Source organism: Lasioglossum baleicum, chromosome 13 (genome assembly GCF_051020765.1).
Source record: "Lasioglossum baleicum chromosome 13, iyLasBale1, whole genome shotgun sequence".
NCBI classification, from domain to species: Eukaryota; Metazoa; Arthropoda; class Insecta; order Hymenoptera; family Halictidae; genus Lasioglossum; species Lasioglossum baleicum.
Genome location: NC_134941.1, coordinates 4,988,228 through 5,015,428, shown reverse-complemented (window position 1 = coordinate 5,015,428; position 27,201 = coordinate 4,988,228). Strand labels below are relative to the sequence as shown.

At 36.3% G+C, this 27,201-nt stretch overlaps 2 protein-coding genes across 2 annotated transcripts in view; one reads left to right on the top strand and one right to left on the bottom strand.

Annotated features, from left to right (window-relative positions):
- Window positions 1-27,201, bottom strand: part of Dpr1 (defective proboscis extension response 1) — a 467,695-nt gene that overhangs the window by 88,260 nt on the left and 352,234 nt on the right. The gene's annotated exons all lie outside the window — the stretch shown is intronic.
- The window catches only part of Pect (phosphoethanolamine cytidylyltransferase), a 173,746-nt gene extending 146,545 nt beyond the window's left edge, over window positions 1-27,201 (top strand). The window contains exon 18 of the mRNA XM_076436343.1: window positions 1-27,201. This exon is cut by the window's left edge and continues 18,849 nt beyond it. The gene's annotated coding sequence lies outside the window, so the exon portion shown is untranslated.

Genomic DNA, 27,201 nt, shown 5'->3' with positions numbered 1-27,201 from the left:
ATTGGAACATCTGCAGAAAATCAATAACCTGACAGCTGGGTAAATTTCTCGGTCCACAACCCTAATCTGTCATGCTGTCCCACTGTCACTTTGTTACCAATGCATATCACAATGGTACACTCAAATGACACATTGAATATTACTTGCAAACTTCTATAGAAAATTTAGTTATAATTGGTTTTCGAAATGTACTCTTTTTTTTAAGTGTGATAAAACTTCACCTTTTGTTAATATTTGCACGTTAAACAAAAATTTATAATTCTCCACTAAGTCCTGCATGAACAGATTAAAGTACAGGTCAAAAAATCCATGTCACCGTTAAACGGTTATTCTTCTGCAGACATCTATAATATTGTGGGATGTAAAAGCAGATTTTATGCCCCCAGAAAAATGTAAATACAATATTACCATGGGGCGTAGAAAGATTTTTCATCGCTTTTGTGCAAGGCGTCATCCCTCCAAAATATTAGACATGTTACGAAACTTCTTTTACGCGTTTTGTTTGAACTATAGAACGTTTTCAACGTGCTTAGAAATGTCCCCACATAATGGTCGACGGTCGAAGAAAAATGACCTGCAAATATGACATAGACGGACCAATAGATTGTTGAAGACGAATAGGTATGAAAAGGGCCATTCACAATGGCCAACCACGAATTACCGGAACGTGAATGCAGGGGAGGAAGGGCTGTTACTTTGTCACCTCAAACTTGAATCATTAAAAATTGGGTTAATCGGTTTCCATCACTTTTATCATTTAGACGTTACGAAAGGAAGCGCCTCTTTGTATTAAAACAAGTTCTCCTCCATATTTTATAAATGTTTGACATCCTCACGCGGTGAAGAAATTGCAGAGTTTCTAGTTAAGGTATGGTCGATCAAGCACAACTTGAACGGTTACCGAACCGCAAACGTGTCACTCATGATTATGTATAGCAAGCAGATAACTTGCGTTGTCAACAAAAAATGATTTTAAAATGTTAGCGTAGCAAATCTGGTAGCATTACTAGAATTCAATGATTAATAGACTGTGGATTCTTTGAAAAGAATTTAAAGATGTTCACATATTTTCAACATATTAAAATTGTTAATGCAAGAAGGAAATTTTCACTTAGCTCCCGAATTAAAAGAATTTAAGAATGTTCTTCTTTCATTTTCAACATATTAAAATTATTAATAAAAGAAGGCAATTGATGCACAAAAATTTGATTTTCCATGAGGATCAAATTAGCAATAAATTGAAACTGATAAATGAGACACCGACAGAAATTCTACCAGGTTTGCAAAGCAGAATCGGTGCATTTTAAGCGAATATTAAATTAACTGCCTGCTCGGTGGCAAGGGCGATTAAGAGTTAATTAGAAGTTAAGAAGTTACTTCCGTCGAGCAGCGATGGTACTATTTCATTTAATATTTTCATCCCGGCGCGTTATGACTTATTTAACGTTTTGCGGAAATGCTTTCGGCCATCGAAGCCAATGAAGTGAGGCGTCCTCCCCGGATTCGCGTTCTCGACCAAAAAAAAATTAGTTCCGGCCGCAAGTAATAACCCGCGAACAACCTGTAATTAGCTCGACGGGGATTTCTAAAACGGTATCGATAGCCGATACCTGTTCGCTTGATTCTTATTCAAGCGTGCCACTCAATCCACTGGATGGCAGCGGACAAATAATTCGCGAGAGGGGCAAGTACCTCGTTAATTCTTCGGCATCGTGATTCCACGATTTTCTGGCATCGGAAGCCGATTTTCGAACGACAGCGCCGCGGGGGTGAGCTCGCATCATCGTCTCCCATAAAACCGGCCTCGAACCTGGCCAAGACGCGAATCTACACTTCGCTGCGCCAATCGAAATTCAGTTTGCGAAGTCCGCCCCTGTTGGCTTCGTCAACCTTTGCAAATTCTTTAGGGAGATCTCCTGGATATAAAAACTTCGAATTTTTAGTCAACTTCTTCATCCTTACGTTCATTTGTGTAGAGTTGTATATTAAAATATACGTGCAACGTTGTAAATAAAATATTTTATTTGATGCAATATGTTTTTAAAACAGTATGAAAATAACATTTTATTTGACAAATATTGAGAATATTTGAAATGTTTTATATATTTTAATTTATCTTCTTTCTTTTTAATATTTATAACTATAAATATAGAACCATAGATAAATTATTAGTAGTTGCACAAGATACATTTTATAAAATAAAATGTGGTACATATGTCCTTCTCTCGCCATGCGAAATTATTTGGAATAATTTGAGGTACAGTACTCTTCTCAGCTATACTTGCACATTGAATACTTTCTCTATACTAGAAGTCATAAGCTGTTTCCTATATTCCGTCGTGTCGTTATTTTTGCATTAAAATTTCACCATGCTGGAAGAATCAAATATGTGTTTCGAATTTCCGTGGTTTTCGCCGTAAATCATGTTTCCAGTCACGTAAAACCAGCCACGGAGATGTCATTAGGAAGAAGTTGCATGCAGAATGTGCACCTAGCGATAGAGTCTAAAAATATGACAACATCGTGATATACTTATTTTCTGTCATCCAGTTCTTTCCATCCGCGAAATGCTCCTCGGTGTTTAATTTGTAGAAAACGTACTGCACGGTAATTCACCATGAAGACGTTATACGTATTAAGTCTTATTATTCCAGACATAGTATATTACTTGTTGTCTATTATGTTCCTGTAAATAACAATATTGGATTGAGCAATTAATTTCCAACAATTATTATGCTCTTGTATATTTCAGATATTTCATTAAATATGATTCCCAATAATTTTCAAGATAGTACTAGAAGCGAATTGAAAATTTTTATAAGAATTATTGATTTCTTAATATTTTTACAAAAGTTTATGATTATGAATGGTTTGAAGAAAATATAATTTGCTTCTATGGAAATGAGTATTTTTAAGTTGCACTGAATGATAACTAACAGAGGTTATTAGGCTTTGTTGGCATGATGCCAAATGTACCATTCTGGTACGTATTGCGCCGCACGGAAATGTTAGCTTGAATCGGTTGTTATTGATATTTTGTCAACAAATCTACATTGACATATATTCGATAGCTCAACAAAATTCTGGTCATGTCATACTCCATGACATTTGAAACATTGTAACGTTCTGAAGTGTACGCACATGTTTGTTAACATAGTGACATAATAAAAAACGAACTCGGCCATATTGCGAGTGACAATGTAGTTACTTTTGTACTGTGACTTTGAATTTGGAGAATCAAAAATTTGTTGTTAGTGCGAAAAGCTCGGCTGAAATATCCTGATTGTTGAAGATGTGTCTCGCTTTTTTGTATTAAAGTAATTGAAATTATAATTACAGTTTTATCTCACCCTCTCTTTCGAAAAAGTAAAAAGCTCAACGCGTATTTAAACTTTTCTATTGATAAGAATCTTCATAGAAATATTAAAAGTTCTATGATTCAATTATACTTGAGGACTCTAGAGAAATTTTCAATAATGACCGACTAATGATCGACGTCTTTATTGAAACACTTTTTTATTCCAATTGCGGCTTAATCAAGCAGGCGTGTCACTCCAATTCGGCGCCGCCGAGATATTGATTACCAAGCGAAATGTTTCTCGGTCACATTATAATTATAGAAGTCAGTCGAAGTGCATTTCCTTAAATATGCAACTCTTACATGGTTCTTCAATTTTTATGATTTGGATTCCTGAATGCGTACCGTAGCAATTTTATGTTTCATATTTTATTTGAATATAGGCCCATATAAAAGCGTAAATGCAGAAAATCATTTTGCATATCATTTTGTATATCATTTTGTAAACCAATGCTTCTAATTGATTACAAAAAATTAGATTGTTTGGTACAATTATAAAAAAGTTATTCTATTTTAAAGGGCGTACGAATACTTTTTACTCATTTTTTTACTCACAAATACTTTTACTCACTGTATAAAAAATTGACATACACACTGTTTACGAAAGAAATGCTGGTTCAATTTACGGTGAACATAGCATAGAATTTTGGAGTGAAAATAGCTTCAAGTGCAAAGGTTCAACAATACATTTTTAGATTTTTATCGATGTTTGCGGGATGGTGAAACGGAGCGAACGTCATTATCGCGAGGGGCATTATTTCTCTTTCTAAAGGCCCAATAAAGTAACCACGCGAAAACAGCCATTAGCAGATAGTACACGCGGTTTCATTCATCCGCGGTCATTTTCTCACATGTTCTCCGACCGCTCTTTTCATCTATTGAGCTCTCACGCAATGGAGGCGGTCGTAGAGGGCGGACGACCAGGGTGGGATTTAAATTGTGGCACACACCGCCGCCGGAAAACAACAATTCTCCGTCACTCTAAACGACGTTATTTGCCTAGTCGCACACGGCGATATTTTTCCGGTACGCGGCGAGTGTATCGAAAGTGGCGGTACAAACAAATTGGGCTTGCGATGTGCGGTCTGGGTTTTGCGCGCGTGCGTTCCCGTCCGACGTCCGTTTTGCCTGCGGGGAAAAATCCCGTGGACCTCCGTATCGGACGCTCTTATTCGAAAAGTATTTGTTTACACGCCCCTGCAATATTTCTTGCCGGATGGTCCACATCGATCGCTAACCCGGCCCGTTTTTCGATTTGAACCGCTGCCGCTCTTGCTGCTAGTGATGGGTGCGATCCGATTCTTTCTCACTACTTTCAAGTAATTCAGTCATTAAGTAAAGGGTCATCAAATATAAGAGCTGTACATGTCTAAATTGAGATAAAAACATAACGACATAAGGTATCAAAGTAATTTTTTATTTATTGCTATATGGCATTATGTTTTAAAGATAATTTCACACAGATGTTGGCTTTTGAAATAATGGCGTGAGAAAGTAGAACCTCCAAATTTTGAATTGGGTCTAAGTTGATTGCTGTACGATTGTTTTTTGTTAAAATCCAACCGGCTAAACATTGTCAGTTTCATGAGAATCCATTGTAACAATAAAGTATCAATATTTTGGAGTAGGTATGGAGAGTACTTACGTATTTATTTATTTATTTGTTATTGCTTTAAATCAAGTAGTAATACTGTATGTATTCATACGTACCTTAAATATAATTATACTTTGCTAATAAGAATAGATACTAATCCAGAAGGATCATACCCATCACTATCTGCCTCTGTTGCAAGCAATGGCGCAAGGTACCGGTGCTTGAAAAGTTTTCGCGATCCGAATCGCATGGTTCGTTGGTTTTCGAACGCAATTTTTTTCTGTGGTCGCCACGTGCGCCATGTGTGCCGAGAAATCGATAGGGCAACGAATGGTTTTCGAGTTTTTCAGTTTTTAATTAGATTAGACGGAACGACCGAGATTTTTTCGCGAGATGGAGAACCGCCGTGATTCAATTCTTGTGCGTTTCTGCAATTTTGTTGGTAGGATGTGAAGATCTTGTAAAGGTATTCTTTTAAAACAATTTTGTGACGACGATGTCTGTCGAATTTAAAGCAGGTTGTTTCGCATGTGCGAAATTAGAACATAGAAGGATGGTTCAAAGGATGTATCGTCGGACCAAATATGTTTTGAAGATGCAGCCATGCGTATTCAGGTGAAATATGAAAGATGTTTTGTGAGCAGAAAAGCTTATTTACTTTTGTGTGTATTACGTCTTGTAGTATTATAATTCTATCAAAATTTATACTCCAAAATACAAAATTTATACAGAAGTTAACTTTGAGATAATACTATATAATTCTATTTTCTATTAAATAATTGAGCAAGAAAACTTCCAGCTTTATATATGAAATCAGTATTCTCATATCCACCAGGTTAATAATTGTCGGACCGAAATATTCCACATAGAAATAAAGTATTTTCATTAATGTTAGTGTGACCATCTTCTAGTACTTTAGTATTCTGCAGAGTCTATGAATGCACAAAGGTTTGGCAATGAAAGAAATTGAAAAGGGAAGCGAGCGGTACGTTTTATGAAAACTTAAACCATCATGTAAAATAAAATGATAAAAATAAACAAAAGTGGGAACACCCTGGGAAATAGAGCGGGCAGTAGATTTTATTATTCGTCAGCTGCAGTCTCTGAATTCGCTACGAAATAGAGGAGAATTTCATGGTTGCGTTATATGCGGATGCAATATGTGCATCCAGAGTTTACTACGACCATAACGTCCAGGATGTCTCAATATGTCTTATAAAATGAAGTTTTAAACAATTTCTGAGAGCTTATCCTCTCATATTGTTTTTACTCCGACCATTCGGGCTGAGCATTTTTGTGACCGTTTGCGCAAAACAACAGCAATTAAACCTGATAGAAATATGAACAAAGGACAACGGCTTGCCGAGTGATCAGAAGTCAATTCTTAATTATAAATTATCACGTAGAAGATGTCTAATAAATTTTCTATTCGCTTTCTCATTACGTTCAATAATTAAAATAATATTAACACGCTGTTGGAGATAAATCTCATAAATGCGTCATTACGAGGTCTCGATAAAAATATTTATCGTAAAGTAAACAGGGTATTCATAATTGCATTTTGAAATATCGCCAGCCCGTATCGATACAAGTAATATCGAATTTCTTGTGGCCTGAATTTGGTCACGATTTCCTCTAACTTTGTCATACGTGTACTGATCAATTCCCCAATTAATCATTTTAAATCATTTGAATGAAATTCGATGTTGACTCTCGCAATTACATTATTTATAATTAGTTCGATTCGATTTGGATTCTCCCAATTAATTAATTTCAACTGACCGAGGTGGTCAAGAGAGTTCTGATCAAGACACAACGAAACCAAAATTAATTTTGCAATGCGTTATGTGCACTGAATTATAGGTATTTGCCAATAGTCACAATTCTATATTTATTTCCAACATAAACGTTACATACACATGTCATTTGATACTGTCAACAAAGAGGAAAAGTAAGGTATTGTTTCTGTTTCATATTTTTAGTATACTTTTTAATAAAGTATGAAATTTTTATTGTGTGATATTTTTCATATGTCGTCTAGTGTTTTCACTCAGAAATTATTTCCACTGTACGATTGGCAGTTTGATTGTTTAGTTATTATATCAAAAAATATGAAATTCAGTCTATATGAAAATGTAGGTGTATATTTCGTGTATGCGCATTTCATCTGCTACGTATCATATGTATCGTACGTATATTGCGGAATGCATAATATGATATAGATTTTAATAACGTGCAGTAAAATCTCATGTTTAATCGAATAGAAATAACAAAGAAACTTAATAGGAATTATTAAATTCCATTCTCTCGAGGAATAATACAGTGGATCAAGAAACCATTTGTCGATTTCCGAGAAATTGTTAATATTTGAACTTTAATAATTTTGTAAATTACAACAATAAATCTCGACTCATTTTAAAGTGCAAAGCCTTTGCTTCTGCAATCCATCGTTTGGACAAAGGCATATTTTAAATTTCCATTATAGCTGCTAAACTATTCCTTCTAACATCTCAACAAATTTGGTTCAATTTTTAAAAAGTTATTAGTTCTTAAAGGGTGTTAATTTTGTCCCCCACCCCAACCGTGTATACCAAACGTATTAAGTTCAACTATGTCTTGCATTACTTATTTATGATTGCATAAGTAAAAGAGACGACAAGACGGATCGTGTGTGTCGGCGCTTACAGTATGTTATCGACTACTTCGATCGATCGAGAATTCGAAATGCTCGATAATAGCGGCGGGTGGAATTAACATTTCTGATAGCTTTGATCGATGCACAATATAACCGGAGCTCTATGCACGGAAGAATTCCATTAATCAAGAACAGCAGTTCGTCGTCCCGCGAGACATCTCGGACTGCGCACACACGGCATTTAATCTGCATCTTTTAATTTCAACTTTTTTCGCATGGAGCAGCGCAGAATAATTTTCATCAAGTGGCCTGATGAAACATTAACACCCACCGCTCTCGTTCCTCCGGGCGACTTTCAAACTAACTCGCCGGCTGTCTCGCGAGTGTCACTTCGAACTTTCAACTAGGTAGGTCGTTTTATGCGACGCAAAGTTACCAATAAAAGACGAATCAAGGCTCGAGAAAGTCAAGATCGAGTGCGAGTGGATTTCCCCTTGCGCAAGAACTGGGTTAATGGTCACTACTCGGTGGAATTGTCATCGCGAACTAATTGCACTCGCATTGGCGATAACCCAAGTTCTCTCGCGATAGAAATGTTTCTATTGCGAGATGTCCGGCTGCGTGCGAAAGACCTTCTGTATCTACTGCGGTAAGTTTTCGGCTGATACAACATTTTTGCGAACTTGTGGATCAGCTTCAACACGTTCGCCACCACAAGTACAGCGAACCACGAAAGTATTCGGAAGGTTCCAAATGAAATGCTTGAGACGATACAGTCATGTTAACAATAGTTACGAAATATTTATTGAAAACCTTTATTATTATTATTAAGGAGAACGAAATGTTAATTTTCTGGAATAATTTGATATTGATTGAACATTACAATATTATAAGAGCAATAAAAAATAGATGATTAGAGCGCAACAGCCGGTGTTCGTTGTAGGTAGTTAATATTAAGTAGTACCATCAAGCAATGGTCAGACGCACTAACCAGCTGAAGATATTGAGAGTTTGCAACTGCTAACAATATTTTCTCATTTTAAGGATAAATTGTCCGATTGTGCATAACTTGGTCTATTAAAAATACAAAGTTAAAGAAATTGTATAAAAATGTGTTTATAAAAGCAAGCTTTCTATGAAAACATAACAGCACATGTTTAAGAATATGACAGCATATTTGTTCACTCTTTTTACAGTAGTTTCGCATTGTCGCGTGGAAAATATATCATTCCAATTATTTAGTAACTTTTTTTGACGGTTGTCAAAGCCAGTGTCATACTACTGGCTTATTTTTCTTTGTAAAAGCATTTATCAGTTTGTATTTTGCTATTCTTCTAATATTAAGCACTCTGTCAATTGTCATGTGGACAACGTCAGTTCACAGGTTCTGCAAAACATTAATGTCATTTTGAGACTTTCTACAGCATCCTCTACCTGTTTTTATCCCAGTGTTTCCACAAAAACTATACAATTTTCAGATAATAGAAACAGGTTTCCCAGCAAAGGGAAGTATCATAAAAATAGAATGCACTATCGTTTCCGTATGTTTCGTCGAATTACTGCATTTTTATGAAAATGAAAAAATGTTGAAAACTTTCCACCACTAGTGTGCAATTCCAGTTGATCTATTCTAGTTACGTTTATTCTAACTAACAATAAGTTAGCAACAAAGTTTTCTCATGTTGCATCGTTATTCTTCAAGCTGCAATTGCAACTAATTTATTCTAGTTAGATTTACTCTAAATTTGCAATAAATTTTCTCATCTGGTGTTATTGTTCTTCGAGTTGTAATTCCAGTTACGTTTATTCTAAATAGGCAAAAACTTTTCTTATATTGAGTTATTCTTCAAACTGCATTTCCAGTGAATTTTTTCTAGTTAGATCTACTCTAAGCATGCAATAAATTCTTTCATTTAAACTTATTATTCTTCGAATTGCAATTCCAGTTAAGATTGCCACTGATACTTGCTCGGAGACCGGAACAAAACTTCCGGAAACCATTCTATTATTTTAATTGCCAGCCGGCGAACGCGGCTCATCCGGAGCTATGCAATTTTTGGAATCGCAACTGCGTTCAAGAATTGTTCGTCAAAAGCCGCGTACTCTTTCAAACGGAAGGCAGTAGGTAAAAAACGAGCGGGCAAAGTACTCGCTATGAGGGACGTCCTCTAGAGCGCGTGTTAGTTAAAAATCTGCGTATCCGATACGTTTTTAATTAATCTTATACCTCGCCGGCTCCGGCTTGGCGCTCGATGAAAACGAGAGAACGGCCCGGGGAAAAGTGAAAGAGAGCAATCGGGACCCTGTAATTCAGTCGGATGAACGAACGAGCTTAAAAAGTGACTGACTCAGTCAGTCGTCGCTCGAGCTCCTGCAAGCCTGCACAATCGTGGACGTTCCGCGCCCAGGTAAAACATGCGAGCACAGGTGCAAACAGTTAGGATACAACTGTTACACCAGCATGTGTATTGAGTTATGACAGCATTAACACTGGTTGATTGGCCAACCAGTTTCCTACGTTCTGCCATAGACGTCAAAATAAAATTCTCGTTATCTGCTAGAAGCGTTTTTCAAGCAAAGTCTGTTATCCATATAGAAACGTTAGGTTAAAAACTTGTATTTTATGCAGTAACAATAAGGTCTCTTGTTTAATAATTTTACCTTAAATAGATGTGTTCGGAAAAAAGTTAATAGAATTTTCTTTCGTATATACGAACCCTTTCGCAAGCCAGTATGCAATATTACTTTTTCGTGGTTTTTATCAATTTCAACAAATTTGTTCGCATCATTTCACTGACATTTTAACTCCACTGAATTCGATCGTCCACGATTTAAACTATTTGACTACAGTCTAAAAATTGCAGGAATTTCGCTGCGAATATTTTTACCACCCACCCTACGGCTTTGACGTCACGTTTAGTGATCACTATATTTCTCTACATTTTTAACATTCGTTTGAATTAAACGATTTCGAAAATGTCGAATAAATGAAAATAGAGTGATCGGATGAATTAATTTATACACTCGTGAAATCTTGAAAGGAACTATCATCGTGTTTAGAAAAGGATGATCCCGTTAAAAAAATTACAAAACAATTTTTATTGAATTCAACTTTGTCCACGAGATATTTAATATATCTTTAAAAATAACGAAGATATTTGAGCTGCAAATGTTAGGTGACTCACCCTGTATAGTGACACCCAGTAAAATGCATATTCGGTATAGAATGCTATTTGCATTGAATCTTGGAAAAATCGTGACTGCAGCCATTCAAATGGTTTCTGCTGCCTGTGGTCAAAGAACTGTGACTGATAGCTTATTCGCCTGACATGCCTCCATCATTCGTCGTCGATTATCATTTGAGTCTCTACAACATTATTTAACAAATAACGTTGTAAATCAGTCCACAATTTAGTCCACAAGCTGAAGAATAATATTGCTCCCCATTTATAGATCCCCATTTTCGTTAATAATTGTAAAGTAATTTAGATCCGATGCATGAAATTATGCGCTGAAATTACGCGCTGAAATTACGGAGCCTAAGAACTACGGAAACACACGGGCAAAATAGTCGAAGTCAGTAGAAGTTCGCACGTAGAATTGCGAATTTCCACAGGTTTGTTGTCCTTTGTGCTCGCGCGAGAAGACGAAAGAGGCCGTAATTCTCTAAGCTGTTCTTCGCCCTCGCACGCACGTCTGTCTAGCCAGCTATTTTGTGCGGTTCGCGCGTATTATGCAAACGTCCGGTTTGAACCGGGCCAGTGTGAGGTTACACGCCTCGCGTGTTTCTCATCCTCTCGTCTCCAGGGTGAAATCGGGGCGAGGCATTCGCAACCCTCTGCGAATGCGTACGTATTCAAGACATCATGCCAATGACCTGACCCGTGGCGCTGCTGAACGTACAAAAGTCCCAGCGTCGAATACAAACTGTGTGCAAAAAGTCTGAACTTTTGAATAGGGACCCTAACTGTTATAACGAAAAAGAAAAAAAGTCATGGAATAACAAGTATTTCATCGACTGAAATCGTATTAGTTACAAATAAGGATTATAAGTAACCGAAAATTTTATCTTGTTGGTGTATGTTATCGTTGAGAGCAATTTATTTCGATCAATTATAACAGTTATCAATGGGACAAATTTATTTCGATCGCTCATAACAGTTATCGATAAGAGAAACTTATTTCGATCGCTCATAACAGTTATTCGATGAGATAAATTTATTTCGATCGTTCATAGCAATTATCAATGAGAAAAGTTCATTTCGATCGCTCATAGCAGTTATCAATGAGAGAAGTTCATTTCGATCGCTCATAACAGTTATTGATGAAGGAAATTTGTAATTGTTATTATTACATAGTACAATTTTCAAATGGTAGACAGGCAATTATTTCATAAATTTTTTATTCATAAAATTAATTGCTACAATCAAAATTTAATGTAACAAAAATGAGTTTTTCCAAATTTTTTCTCTTGACAACTTACATCGCATATCATCTAGCGTTAATTTTAGAGCTGGAAAGGCTCGTTCAACGCAAACCTGTTCGTACAACAAATTCGTCTTGTTGTACGAAACCTTCTCAATGAATTTCACAGGCTTGCTCCATCCGATAAAGAATAGACAATTCAATAATTAAATGAGCAACCGAAATGAATTTTCTCATCGATAATTGTTATGAGCGATCGAAATAAATTTCTTTCGCCGATAACTGCTTTGGGCAATCGAAACAGTTTTTCTTCATCGATAACAGTTATCGAGGAGGATTCAATTTTTTGGACAGTGTTGTAATAACTGTTACTTATAACCAAAAAGTATAATATAAAAATCGATATTCTTTAATCATCAGGTTCTTTGAATTTTTTTCTTTGTATTTTTCGTAGATTATCTTAAATGTCAATAGTAATCCACTTTTTAGTAATGATTTTTGTTCCCTGCTTCTGAATATATTGCGGTCCAACCTGTTACTCAGTTTTTAGAATTTATTGAAAAATTATATAAGTCAATTTCCTATAGGTACCTCTGTTCAATAGATTAATAGTAGATAGATTGACATTTAATTGGAAAAACTAAGAAAAAAGGGCTATTTTTCAAGGTGTTTAAAAAAATAGTAACATCTTATTAAAAATACATCATTTTGTCAAGTGTAGGACTGCTCCAATTTTAATACTTTCCGATATATTCGACCAAATATGGTTAAGACCCCCAACTTTGAGGGTAGTTTTCACCTCTACGATATGAAACGATGGCCGATAGAAAAAATATGTGTCGAATATTTTTCTAAGAACTACCCTTTCCCAAAGTTTTGTCAAAGTCGGTGTGTATCACTTCGGTATGTTCCCCTGTAGTGGGAGTACCCCCTTAAAGTGTGTGCGATCAATTATGTGAATAATTAATAGCCCATTAAGGTGTTTCCAAGGATGTTAAAATTACAATGCGACTCAAAATAAACCGCCTGATTATAAATTCGACGTTTCATGCATTAAATAAGCTAACATCGGAGAAGGAAATGAGACGAATGAGCAAGATTGCTGGCGGGGGGTCAGGAAAAAGGCCTTCTGCTCTCGCAAAAAGGTCGGGCGACCCATGGACTTTAAAACACGAACGCGGATGCCTGGCGGTGGCTCGCCAGGACGAGAACTATACGCGGAAATTGCTGCGGGCACGTAACAAAATTTGTCAGGAGATAAGATTTTCAGCGAAGGCAGTTATGTTCGCGGCAAGAATGAATGGCCGACCGGTGGAAAACGAGTTCCGACGGCGCTAACAATAAGAGCCCGTCCGTTTCGAGATGAAAGGGATTTCCAAGTAAGTTCTTAAATTTCCGTCCCGCGATCTGGCCAACGAAGCAGACAGATAGGGGCGAGGCGGGACGGTGAATCGGGGCCTCTCGCCGTATCTTTCTTCATCCATCGAGCGATTCTGAATCCGGTTGATAATTACTCGGGATAAAACCCAGGGATTCCATCGCGAAAACAGTTGATTGGAAACGGCCGGAAAAGATATTTCAAGTTTCGCCTTCGTTCGACCGGTGACGAGGCTCCATTCTCCATACACATTTCAGGACTTTGAGTACGGTATTGTGTACGATATTTTCGCTATAGAGACTGTCATCATAAATTTAATGAGAGGCAACGGTGAATATTCACTTTCGGATTGAATCGTTTGTATTTCTAAAGATGCACCTTCGTTTTAATGCTGTGAAGTACCGTGCTGTCAAAGTTCTTTTATTCTAATTTTTTATGAGACACGCCTGGAATTATGGGCTTTGAAAATTATTTTTTTTTTGTAATTAGACTGCGCATCTTTATGCAAAATTAGAATTTCCTAAGTCGATTGCAAGAAACAGGATATTATCGAGACCCGCGTATATTTAAAAATATCTAATATGTTAACTGATCTAAATTTCGTCTAACCATGTTTGCGATTTTAATTTCGATTTTCTCGAAAATGTCAAGTCAAACCAATACAGGAAAACGTAATCATTAAAATGAAGTATGTAGTAACCATAGAGAAAATCTATGTACTACTTCGTAGTAAAAAAATATAAATAAACTGAAACGATACTTACAATATTGATCATGATGTTGGTAATATAATGAATAAATTTTGCAGATTTATGCAACTTTCACTTTTGGAAAATTGTTATCATACATATTTATATAGAATGAATATAACTTTATAGTATATACTAAATATGCTGTGAACGCAGACGGTCCAGTAATCTCACACATTATGTTTAAATTTTCCGTATATGTGTATATGGAAAATACTGTTTAATCGATTGTCAGAGGGCGGCGGGGGAGAAATTAAAAATGATGTCGATTCGACAGTGATTTATTTGAAAAATTGAGGAAACGACGTTTTGGCGTGTGCATTTAACATCGAGCCAGTTCCATTGAAAAATTCTATTGCCGCCGCGTACATTATCGATACGATCGGACGAAACGCGAACATTATTTTTCACTGAAGAATTATGGAGAACCCGTGCCGCGGAAGTGATCAAGATAAACGACGCATACTGTGCAAACGGAAGCACGAGTCGCGGCCAAAATTCGCGGCAACTTTGTTGCAATATTTATGCTGATCCAGGACGGATCGAGTTTCGGGTGCTTTGCATATAACGGGAAATCTTTCTTCCCTCGATAACGTTCGTGAACCAAGGCTTACGCGAGATTGGCTTTATATCAGTGTTATAAAAGCGTCTTTGGGAGCGTGATTGGCTTTCCGGAGCAACAGTGTTGCAACATCCAGTCTTCCGGGGATCTACATTGTCTATTTTTTAAAACTTTTTTCCGGAACCACCTAACTTGAATCAATACTTTCGTAGTGCAATTAAACATTTTATGATCTGTGAAATGAAATATGATGAAATGAGATATGAAATATGAGATATTTCACAGTACTAAGGAACAGGAATATTCTCCAGTTCTTATCGATAAATTAATTCATCTCGAACTTTTCCTAAATATGTACAATAATTAAAGACTTTATTGTCTTGCTTGAAGGTTATTAATAGACTGCGGATGTTTATGCAATTTTCAATTTTTGTAGAAAAATTTTAAGAAAGTGGTACCAAATAAAATACTATTGTCAAAATAAATAAAAATTGTACTAAATTCTGTCGAATTTGATACTCCAGTATTTTTAAACAATTTTTACAAACCATAAATGCATAAAGATCCGCAGTCGAATTATTAACAATAAAGAAATAAATTATAAGTTAGGAAACTAATGAGAGACGTATTATTCCTAAAAATTCTTTCTTTCAAAATTTTAAATCTTATTAAATCACTTTGGGAACTTTCGAAGTAAGTTGCACAACTTTGATTATTACTTGAGATAAGAGAAATATTTGAGATTGATAGAGAACGTGGAGCAGTTTGTTCAAACTTTAAGTTTAATGGGATATCAACGTGTGACGTCTCTCTTCCTGCTGATACAGCTGATACACTTTCCGCTATTACCTTCTTCAGTTACCTAAACAGAACAATCAGATTCGACGAGTTATGGGATTAATAACGAAGAATTGATATTCTTGCCTTATCAAAAGTTAAGGCGTTTCACCGAGTCAGATGGGGGTTTCGGCAAAGCAATGCGCAAAGTTCCCAATGAGAAGATTACCGGAGAACACCAACACTTTCACCGAAAGTCACTTAACTTTATCAAAACTAGTTCAAGACAGTACTCAAACGAAGATTGAAGACGGTACTTAGGACGGAAATATGGCGGCAATATTACTCCAACACTTGAGAAAACGTACTCGAATCGTTTCAATAAAATTCATGAAAGTCAGGATTTATGCCGTTCGTTTCACAGCTTCGACGATTCAAACTATAACTAACGATTGATAGCATAATTCGTGAAACTGTTCTTTCCACGTGATAAATTCACTACTTTACACAACAGTAACGTGTTCGCTATTTGGTACTTAACACCTTGATATGAAATGGACAATTGATTACTAGAGAAGATAACAGAATTTCATACATAAACATTGGAGACATTTTGTAGAATATAATATATTATACAATATTACGTGTACGCAAAAGTTTTAGTCTTCTTTCAATTTGATTTTTTGAAAGTGATTATTTTGCCAGGAATTTAATATTTTAGACCATTTGGAGATTTAATTCCCAAAGAAATTTTTTCAAAATGTAAGATGGTCTTCAATTTTTATCTTAGAACCAGCAAAAATTTATCAAGTGTTGATGTACGAACTTATATCTTGCCCCAGTTCTCGTTCTGCAAGGCAAGCTGAATGCGAACTGTTTCGTCGAACATGATCAGTCAAAGTTTATGGATGTTTTATGATGTAAAGGCGCACTTGGGACGTGACTGGATTTTATGGTAACGTCGAATGCCTGCCACTGACACAGGGGACAAATTCAACCCTGATGCGACCCTGTGTGTGTTAACTGGAAAATACTTCTCAGTTATTACATATCAATCCAAGCTTATCTACATAATCTCTGCTAACTTATCTAAGAAAATAAAAAAACATATTTATAATACTATCCACATAAAAAAGTTTCAAGTCGATTTTGTGTTTATGCATCTGAAAACAGTTTCTATTTTATACAGGCATAAAAATATAAATAAGACAAGAACTAAATATTTGAACCAAATTTTCTTATCAACATCATGTTATATTTTATTGAATAGTATATAGAGACAAAAATTTTGTTACGAATATTCCATAAAAAGAAAGTTTTTCTAGAGACAGTACTTTTTGTACAAATTGTACTAGGGATTGCTTTTTAGTAAAACACACGAAAGGGTCATTTCGATCGGAAAATTCGCAAACTCAAAATACAGAAAGTGGTGATGCGAGTTTCGTAAAATGTTCATTTCCTATGTGCGCATTGTAGTTGCGGAAAGTTTATGAACGCCGTGTAACTAGCGGCGTAACAGTCAAGCTCGCTTTAGCGAAGACCTCGCAGAAATTATTTGCAACGCAACTACAGTACGATTGTTAATTCATACTATCATGGGCTTGCAGTCGGTGAAGGAGGATTCTGTACGCTGAAAACGCACCCGAATGAGAAATCCTGGCGCACATGGCAAACGATTATGCAATAAAATGCCCCATTAAATCTTCATTGAATGTTACAGAGACTCGAGAGATGTGAATAGCTCATTATTAACAATAATTAATTGGCACAGAAAATATTTTCTTTCATATCAAAATAAATATTCTTCAATTAATTTTCTTTAATACACATAGAAAATGTTCGTTAGTTTTGATATATGTAGAAATATATGTATAAAAATTATTTTCATCGATCATTTTCTGCAGAGGCAGTGATATTCAAAGCCTCATTATAAATATAAAATTGGGAGAATATTCTGAATAATTACATTTCTTTGTATTATAAATCATTCATATTAACAAATCCTACATTTCTGTTTCATTATAATTTCAGTTTTTAATAAAGAATTTTATTGGTTTATCTTCTTCCGGATTCTCTGGGCGCGTCGAACATGTGGTTCATTCATCTGTCATTGGAAATTTCATAAAAACGTCCAAATTACGGAGACCCTTTTCATATATTTTGATTGAATAAAAGTGTAAAACCTCAAAGAGAATTATAAACTATCATAAAATTGTTTTAACTTTGAAAAGACGTCGTCGACACCGTACGGCTGCGGGTATTAATTTTTAAAGTCTAGAACTGCTAATTGGCTTTAAAATCCGGTTCGTTAGAAGAGTATGATTTTTGATGTTTTATCTTCTCGACGAATGATTTGAATAAAATGAATTTAGATGTCTGTAAAGCCAATTTGTTTAGGCTTCGACAAAATGAAGTATATTAAAGATATGTGATTTTATTTGCGGGACGAAAGTTACTTTAAAGAAGATTTAAAATCAAATGAAAATCAATTAAACGCGAATGCTATACAAATAGAGAATACTATGTGAAAATAATTAATTATGATGATGGGAAAAATTAAGTTTGACTGAATTAAATTTCAGAAAATTGTAGTGTTATCATTTTTAAATTTTGAAATAAAACTCTCAGGATAATGAAAACAGTTCTTAAAGTTTGTAAAAATACAGTTTTGTAACAGAGTATCAAGCGAATAAAATTTTTTAGAATCTATAAAATGCACAGTAATTATTATACTGGTTTTCAGGAAATTATATACACTTATACAATAGTCTATCAAACGATCTAATTATCTGATAGTGATAAATAAAAAATAATTTGAAAGAAGTCGTTCACAATGGCAGATTCAGTGGCTTATCGAGTTTTGTTGACGGAGAACTTTTCTTTAATTAGGGGAAAAAGTATTGTATAGAAATTCTATTGAAGAAAAACAATAAAATAAAATTGTGGGTCGCCATCAATTCACCTTCTAAGCACATGATTTATTATTGTATACAATACAATAATTCGAAAAAATATTCTACTGCAAAAGAAGGTTATTGGACAAATACTTGATAAATATACGAAGCCTTTATTACAGATACATAATCGATTAGAATGCTCGTACACATAATATTATGGTTAATCATCTTGGCGAGTTTCGAGTAGAAATTTCAGCATGAATTACAGAATAGTGGTTTACATGTTTACGGGCGTGAATACAGAAATACAGATAGACAATTAGATTTTGCGGTGGCAGGAGTCAGTCAGTCACGAAACTGTTGGGAGAAACTGTGCTAATCCCTCTACGTAACCCTAGCATGTCACCTGCCCCGATGTTAGTCTGGTTAGAGTGCTACCAGCGAGTTTAAACAACTTAGTTTGTACCGCGTCTTCAAAGATATCCCCGCAAATGGCACTTTGTAACATTTCTGAGCTGACCGTGTTTTTCCTTCATCAAGATCCTCAGCGCATTTAATGGACACAGTATTGTTACTAGCTTGGTACTCTCTTTTATTTTTGTGAAGACTAAGTTCCAATAAAATGATTCATCATTTTATTCCACGAATACACCTCTTCAAATGTATGAAGAATGTGACCTACTATTTAAAAATATCTCTGCAAATGGCATCTTCAAACATTCCTGAGTTTGCTGTGTTCTTTCGTCATCGAGTTCCTCAATGCATTTAATGGACACAGTGTTATTACTAATTCGCTGTTCTCTTTTATTTCTATATTGTATTTCTAAGTCTACATTATTTTATGATAGAAATGTCTCTAAAAATTCAATAAAATAAATGTTGTACATCCTCGAATGTTCTTTAAAAATATTTTTATAAATGTTGTAGATAGATTCTTGTTAGATATTTTTAAAATTAATTTTCTACATATTTACGGCTGCTTCAAATTCCGATCTGTAAATAAATTAAAAATGAACTTAACTTCAATGAACATCTCTTTACACGCTTTACATTGTCGTTGATTTGTCAATACAGGAAATAAAAAAATACAGTAAGCAAGCATTCAATATTGATCGTTGAAGTGATTATTCAGATACTACCACTTATTAAATGCAGCGTTTCTTATAAATTAACACAGTTATCGATTGGCAGCACGCAAATGGCACCATTATCGCCTCTCGGACGCTCTAACGGCTCATCATTATTTCTTATATCCCTCTTATTCACCGTGCCTTGCAAATTTAAGATTTTTCTCGCGATTCCAATGAGAAATTCAATCATATCAGAACCACTTCCACAGCACGAGTTTTAAATGGACAGTATTTCCAATTTTTCTAATTGAAAAAGTATCTGTGAATATACATATATCAATTTTAAGGCCCGTCCCACCAACTACCAAGCAATGCAATTAATTTTCCGTTTTGGTTTCCGTGTTTCTTGTTTCCTAAAATCCATTGCGCGAAAAAATATGAAATTTCAGTGAACGAACAGAGAGGAAAAAAATTGTTGCGACATGAATCCTGCCGCGAATAGAAATTCTACGACAGCCAATTTAATTATTACGCGCACGCGGACACGCAGAAATCCCAATGAGACTTTGCGAGATAAATATTTCAATGATCGAATTTTCTGAGGCCAGTGTCGGGGAAACTAAATTTTCTGCCGCAGAAACATTCTCATCAAGCTCTTTCTGTTCTTCGTTTATACATTTCCATTCAGATCGGATCGATGCACTTTTGCCGCCATCAATGCAGTTTGGCTTGCACCAAGATCTTGTGCCATTTCATTTCCGCAACTTAATTTGTCTCTGGGTGTCAAACTCGTACAATAGTAAATAGTAAATACGATGGAATGGTAACGATAATTGTAAATTCATTGTTTGAAAATGAGAAACTGTGGCAAGATGAGGGCAGATTAAAATAAGATTGGGTACAAACTACATACAACATGCAGGATATGGGAGAAATTAAATTAAATATTTTCATGCAAAATAAACGGCATTTTAGCGAAATGTACATTTTCTGCTTGCAAAGATGTTTAAAAGAATATACAATTTTACTATAATATAATAAAATAATTTGTCAGTAAATTGTCCTTCTTGCTTAGTTTTATTCAATAACATTTGGAAAACGAGGTCTTAATATATAAAATAATAAAACGATTTCCAATTTGTATTAGATGCATGCAACAGATCCGGTGATTGTTTTAATTTGCTTTTATTCTTACACAACATACGAAGTAATGAAGTTATTCATATAGACACAACGATAGCAAACAAACAATGCACAATATGGCGGAAGATTATGATTAAAATTATCAGCAATTATGCAAAAACGACTGAAAAAGACTAAAACTTTTGCACACACCTAGTATATTTGCCATGAGTACGAAAGATTTCTATGTTGCCATATTTTTTCACCGCCCTGTATAATACTTCTTATCGGTTTAGCAATCGTTAATACTTCTCCCAAGGTACCGGAAGAAATCTCAGAGTGCTTACTCTTCGTCTCCGTTGCGATTCGTCTCGGTCGAATTTATCTGAAGATCCGGGAGGGTCATATTGTGCCGATCGTGGAGATGTTTGTGGATCCAAGATTCCTCAGCGTGTTCCCCTTTCTTGTTTGAATTGCAAACACTTTAATACTTTTCTTTCTTTCTCGCTCTGTTCCCCCCGTGCTAATTTGCCTAAGGAATTGGAGCGGTGTAGTCGGTGCTTTCACGCGCAGCGATATTGTTTTCATAATTATGATGATTATGAATTGAAATGAATGTCGGTTTGGACCGAATCAGTCGATCACACTAAAACGCTAAACGAACCTAACAATCGAAATTAGCAAACATTTACTAAACGAATGTTCTATAATATCAAGGGGTCATATCATGCAATAATTCCTTTTTAATTATTTACCTTTTATTGCATCAATTATTACATCATACAATACCCTTGCCGTCATGCAATCTTTCTTTGAAATGTTCTTCTATACAGTCATTAATTTCGTAACTTTAAGTTGTCACATTAAAAGAAAATAAAGTATGATTGGATTCAATTTGGAGAAATTGAACAAGCTGTAAATCATGTATTACAAAGTACATTACTATGGCATTATAATGTATAAATCACTTTTCAAGTATGATAAAACTCACAGCAGTAGGAACAGTTTGAAGCAAAAGTTGACAAAGATTGTATCTGACCGGAAAATATCGGGTGTTGGGATTTTTACGGTTCTTTTCGTTGGCTCGTTATCCTTTTCGAAGATTTCATGACCATGATCGTACAAAGCTGTCTCTATTTCACCAACAACACGTTTAATATTAAATTTATGTTTCTGAATCGTTTGAGGATCATTGGTGCACGATTGTTGTACGATACGTAAATGTTTGTTATCCTCAATAGCTTCAATTTGTTCTTATGTCTAGACAATAGCTGATAAATATAATGAAGTCTCAGATGACACAAAAATGCTGCAAAATTCTGCTATTTTATGGGTCTATATTTATTGAGAAAAAAATACAAATCTTTTGAAAAATTCTTGGAGGGTAGAGGTTATAATATCTATATACTTTTTGGAGGATGGAGGTTATAAGGTGTATGTGTATACTTTTTGGAGGATGGAGGTTATAAATAGTGTATACAAATTTTTGGAGGATGGAGGTTATAAAGGATATACAAATTTTTGGAGGATGGAGGTTATAAAGGGGGTATACATATGTATAGTAATTGTCGAACAAGAAAGCATTATATTTAACAAAATAATAATATGGTGAAATAGAAAGTTGAAAAGTTTTATTGGATCCCCCTTATTGGCAAAAATTATGTAGGGTCCACGTGAGTAAAAAAATTTGTCTGCAAGAGCAGCACATATTTCATGCATCAACATTAAACGAGTTATATATTTCGAATATGTTATTTATTTGTAATATTTATATGTGTGTAATATGTTATTATAAGTGTTTCATGAGAACACTTTTTAACTTTGATTCAAACAGAATCTCTTTAGGAACAAATCCAATGGGTTTTTATCGGATTCCCTTTTACACGCAGAAATAATTTTGCGAAAGGCTCACGTGGGTCAAGAAATGTGAAGACAATACCTGGCAAATATGGAAGCACTCTGTGTGATGGAACAAACATGCGGCAGACTGAAAGTTGAACCGTTCTTATTGGGTCCCTCATTATCAGACAAAGCTAATTTGTTGAAGATCCATGCGGGTTAAAAAGGTCGGGAATGTTAGAATCCGGTTAAATATTTGCACATACCCTTTGGGTTTTATTAAAGAGAGCAAGTTATAATCCAGCGGAAGTTCCATGAGTGCCGGTCTGGCAGTCAACTTGTTAAAGTAGAGAACTGTTGAAATATTCAAACGTCAATGCATATATTCAACGCTAGGCTATTTCAATCTTTGGATTCAGATGAGAATTAATAATTTAAATACTCGAGTTCTTGTTCCATTTAAACGTCTCGAAATGAATACACCCGGACGGACATTTGTTTCCGGGGATGCATATATGTATAAGAATCGTCAAAGTTCAAACAACCGCGGCCAGACGGACTTGGCGAGCGAAAAATAATTCGAGATTCGCGCGCGCTGGCACGCGATGATTGCATAAACATGAAAAACAAACATGACAGTTCATCCCGGGGGCATGGGATGAAGAAAACGCTTCTCAGTGCCTCCGCCATTGTTCAGTTTCACGTGAATTTTAATTGAAAGTATATACCGTACACGTGCAACCTAACAAATGGCACGTGTCATTGCACCGGCTCCAATATTTACTCAGTCGGCGAGGAGGGGGCATGGGAATTGAACTCAATCGGACGAATGCGAAAAAAGCCCACACGAAAATAAAATAATGCTTTAAATGCAGAAAATATGAAACGTGTGTGACATGAGACGGGGCACGTAATTACTAATTACATTCACGCGGAACTTGCTGTCAACTTACGGTTACAGGCTGGGTCATCTTGCAAATAACTTTTAAAAAACAGAGTTGACCTTCTTCAATCTTAATTTTCTTTATATATATGTAAAGCATAATGGTTTCAAAACTCCCGATCCTGTTTCCAGATTTTCCACATACCTATAATTTCATCCCCGATTCTTAGAAAAAACAGACTCCGCGAGAACGGGAAATTAAGCACGGGGAGTTCCGCAAAATACGAGGATGATGGTATGAAGACTGCTATGAAAATTTGAAATCCACTTTCGTCATCGAAGAAATGAAACGACAACAGGCGGTGAATTAAAAGAGAGCGGAGAATATCGACGAGCTTCCAGAACAGAGGGAAGCTGCAATGCTATATATCTAAACGTTCGCGTTCGGGCGAAACTGCTGTCGTTCGGCAAGCTGAAAGCAAAACAGTGAGCGGCGCTCGTGCACACATATCCATGGGCATACGCATGCGTCGCGTCGGCCAGGCCTACATACATCTGTTTTAATTGAAACGGCACAAAAGGAGACGGACGCAAACCCCGAAACCCGGTACGCCGTAAGCGCCAATATTTACAATCAAGTGTAGAAATTGGAATCACGGTGACACCTCGGCTTGAAGAATAACGTCATTTTATTTGTCCAGCTTTGTTCGGACCGCGTACACAGTCTCGTGAATGGCGACGTATTCGTTGGGATCCGATTGATTCTCGCCAAATACGAATGAATCCTATTCGAGGCGAACAACGACCGTTTATTCGAAGTTAAATACTCTTCAGACTGCTCGACATGTGTTACGTTCCACCGCGTAACAGACGAAGTTGGTTGAGATCTCCCAGTGTTGATTCTGTTAATAGTACTACTTGTTGAATAATGGAGTTTGCACTTGGGATCAAAACAACGTCGAAAAACGTGATCGAAATTTCTCTGACCAGGCCCTTGACGTATTAAGACGTCGTTTGTTTGCACAGTAAAGTAAAATATTGTTCAACCTTTTAAAAGAATTCAGGGGCAAAGCTTACCCCCTCTCTACTTGTACCACCAGTCTCTAGTGGACGCGCGGGGGAATAGCGCCGTAGAAGGGGAAGGTATTTAAAATGGGGACACAATAGCGAGTCAATTCGTCGTTCATGTTAGCCATCACATCAGAAGTCTTTTTCCTTTCAATTCAACGCATAACTCTTTCATTTCAGTGTGTCATAGGGTTCATTTAGCATCACGAGATCTTTATGCAAAATAAAAATTCTCTCTCCTAAGCTCATGCGAGCCACAAAAATTATACAAATTTTGTATTCCATATTTTTGGAATACGCTGTACAGGCGACGCAGGAAATTTCGGCTGATTTCCGTAGACTCATTTCCCAACGGCTGACTAGTATATATATCTATAAAATGTAGAGCAAGAAGCAAGAGCAGGCAATGAGGAACCGTGTCTGCTATAGATGGGGTCGCCATGTTTGCGGTATCCTCCCCTGGGGTTGACTTAACTTCTGTTTACGGCGCTCTGACACATGAACGCGACGATGCAGTTTCATGCTGAATCTTTGGGTTAATTCGCGCAAGGGTACCACGCGATCGTCGATATGTAACGTTATCGGTGTTCCACAAGGTCTCTCGCCTAAGTAAACCATCTAAACATTACCCTTAAGGTAGGATGATATAGTATATTATATGCGACTATATTAAATTTTGAAAAGTTAATTTCATTTTGCTTTCACCGCCTCGCCGTGCAGGTTTAGAGGACAGATCAAACAGGAAATGTCCGTGACGCCAACTCTGGCCATTTCGAAAGGTAACTGCGAAAGATTTAACCGGGATTAATCAAAGAATCCTAGTCGGAAGCGACTCTCTGTATCTCTTACAATTCGATTCGTAATCAACGGACGTCGAATGGAATTTCTTCAGGGCGCCATTGTTCGACGAAACAATGGCGGCATTCGACAGGCCAGCGAAGAGAAAGAAACATTGGAGAATGGGGGAGTGGAGGGGGCGTCACTCTTTAGCGCATTTGTGTCGGTAAGCGAAATTCTTCGTCGAATTAGTTGTGGTAACGAAGATCTTTTAGCCCCGAGTCGAACTTGTGTGATGATACCGGGGAATGAAAACGCGCACTGCTCGATGATGGAGCTTGTTGTTAAACAATGCAAAATTTTCCTCCACGATTTTTTCTATCTGCAACACAAAACAAGGTTATAATCCGGCCCAGTTAGTATTAAATTGCGAAGTCCTCTGTCAAGCGGTGAAAGGGACCTTCGACAGCCTTTGGCCGGTTAGAAACATTTCGACCACTTCATTCGAGACAATCTGCTGATCCATCCAAATTCTATGATCGATATTGGGCTTTCCTCTGATACAACCGTGATCGCAAGGATCCGATGGCGGTCTGCCTAACCGAATTCGGAGGGAAGAGTCCCGCGTAATAAGAAGAGATTCTCGACCATTTCGCCATTTCTTTTGAGGTCGACCCCGTCAGCCGCATTGTCCAACCAGGCAATCGGGCTTCGATTTCCCAGACGGCCGTCATTTCACGTCCCTTTCACTTAGACGTAACTTTCGAGGGAAGATTTTTCTCGCACTGGGACAAATCACCGGCACCAGAGTGGTTGCTTTGAGTGAATAAACTGACCAATCACGGCTAATGGAACGGCCCGGCTCTGTCGGTCGTTACGAATCTGAGGACAGCCGTTAGTTTTTCCCTGCGATCTATGTGTCCTTTTATTTCCTGCGACTTTAGAAAAGCGAGCGTTTTGACCGCCGCTTTCTACTCTTGTGGAATCCCAATTCTTCATCAATCTGATATTAAATTATACGCTGCGCGCCATTTTTCACTTCGTTTTTTGATCTTCTTCTTCTCTCTGGTGTCTCATCTCTCTTTTACCCGTAAGACCAAAAGTGTATGCCTTAGTGATGTCATTTTACTTTTACTGTGCCATTGGATATTTTTGAAACTTAAGTTTTGGCTAAAAATTTGGATCTAACTATATTCAAAATTTAGTATCATTGAACGTAAGAGGAAAAGTAAATCAGATACATTGGTTTTTATTAATTTACATTTCACTACATATATATTATTACTATCATATTTAAATATATGTATAGACACTATTAAAGTTTATAAAATTTTGTATGTTTAGATATGCACTAATTAAATAGAATTCGAAAAAAGTATGCTTCATTTTTTAATAAAAAAGTATTTTGTTCAATAAAATAAAAAGTAAAATTGAGCTAAAATCGATCTTTCCGTTTTGTTGCAAGAATTATTTTTGTTTTAATATGAATACAGCAGAAAATGCTAATGCCAAAATCAATTTTATTGCAATTATCCCTTTCCTCGTTAATTGATTATAGAATGAATATTCTTTTCTTCTGCAATCGTTTAGTACTCGATTTGGAACAACGGAATTCGGATTTCCCTTTGTTCAAAGGGATCATCATCCGAAAGGTACGAAGGCAAGCGTTTTCCCCGATTTCACTTAGATTGTCCGACACGAAATAGGTAAAGGTACGGAAGAAGGGGTTAGAGCACTTATTGACCTTAATTACACAGCAATCAAAGTTCTGCCGACAGAGCTAGAACATCACACGGAAGTGTGCTGCGTGCATCGAATGGAGGATTTTCGCGGGATTTCGATTTCACTTTATTTAGGTCGACCGAGTGCTTTGACCAATCTCCCTCCCTCTCCCTCTCTACCTTGCAGCAAGTCGAGAGAGTTCACGTAAAAAAATAGCATGGTTAGTAAACGGAAGAGAAATGGTGCAACCTAAATTAATAGTCATTCATGCGACTCATAAAAGGACTGGCTCACCGGCGGCGTGAGAGCCCCGGTTTCACGGTAACATCATGTTAAAGTCTGTGA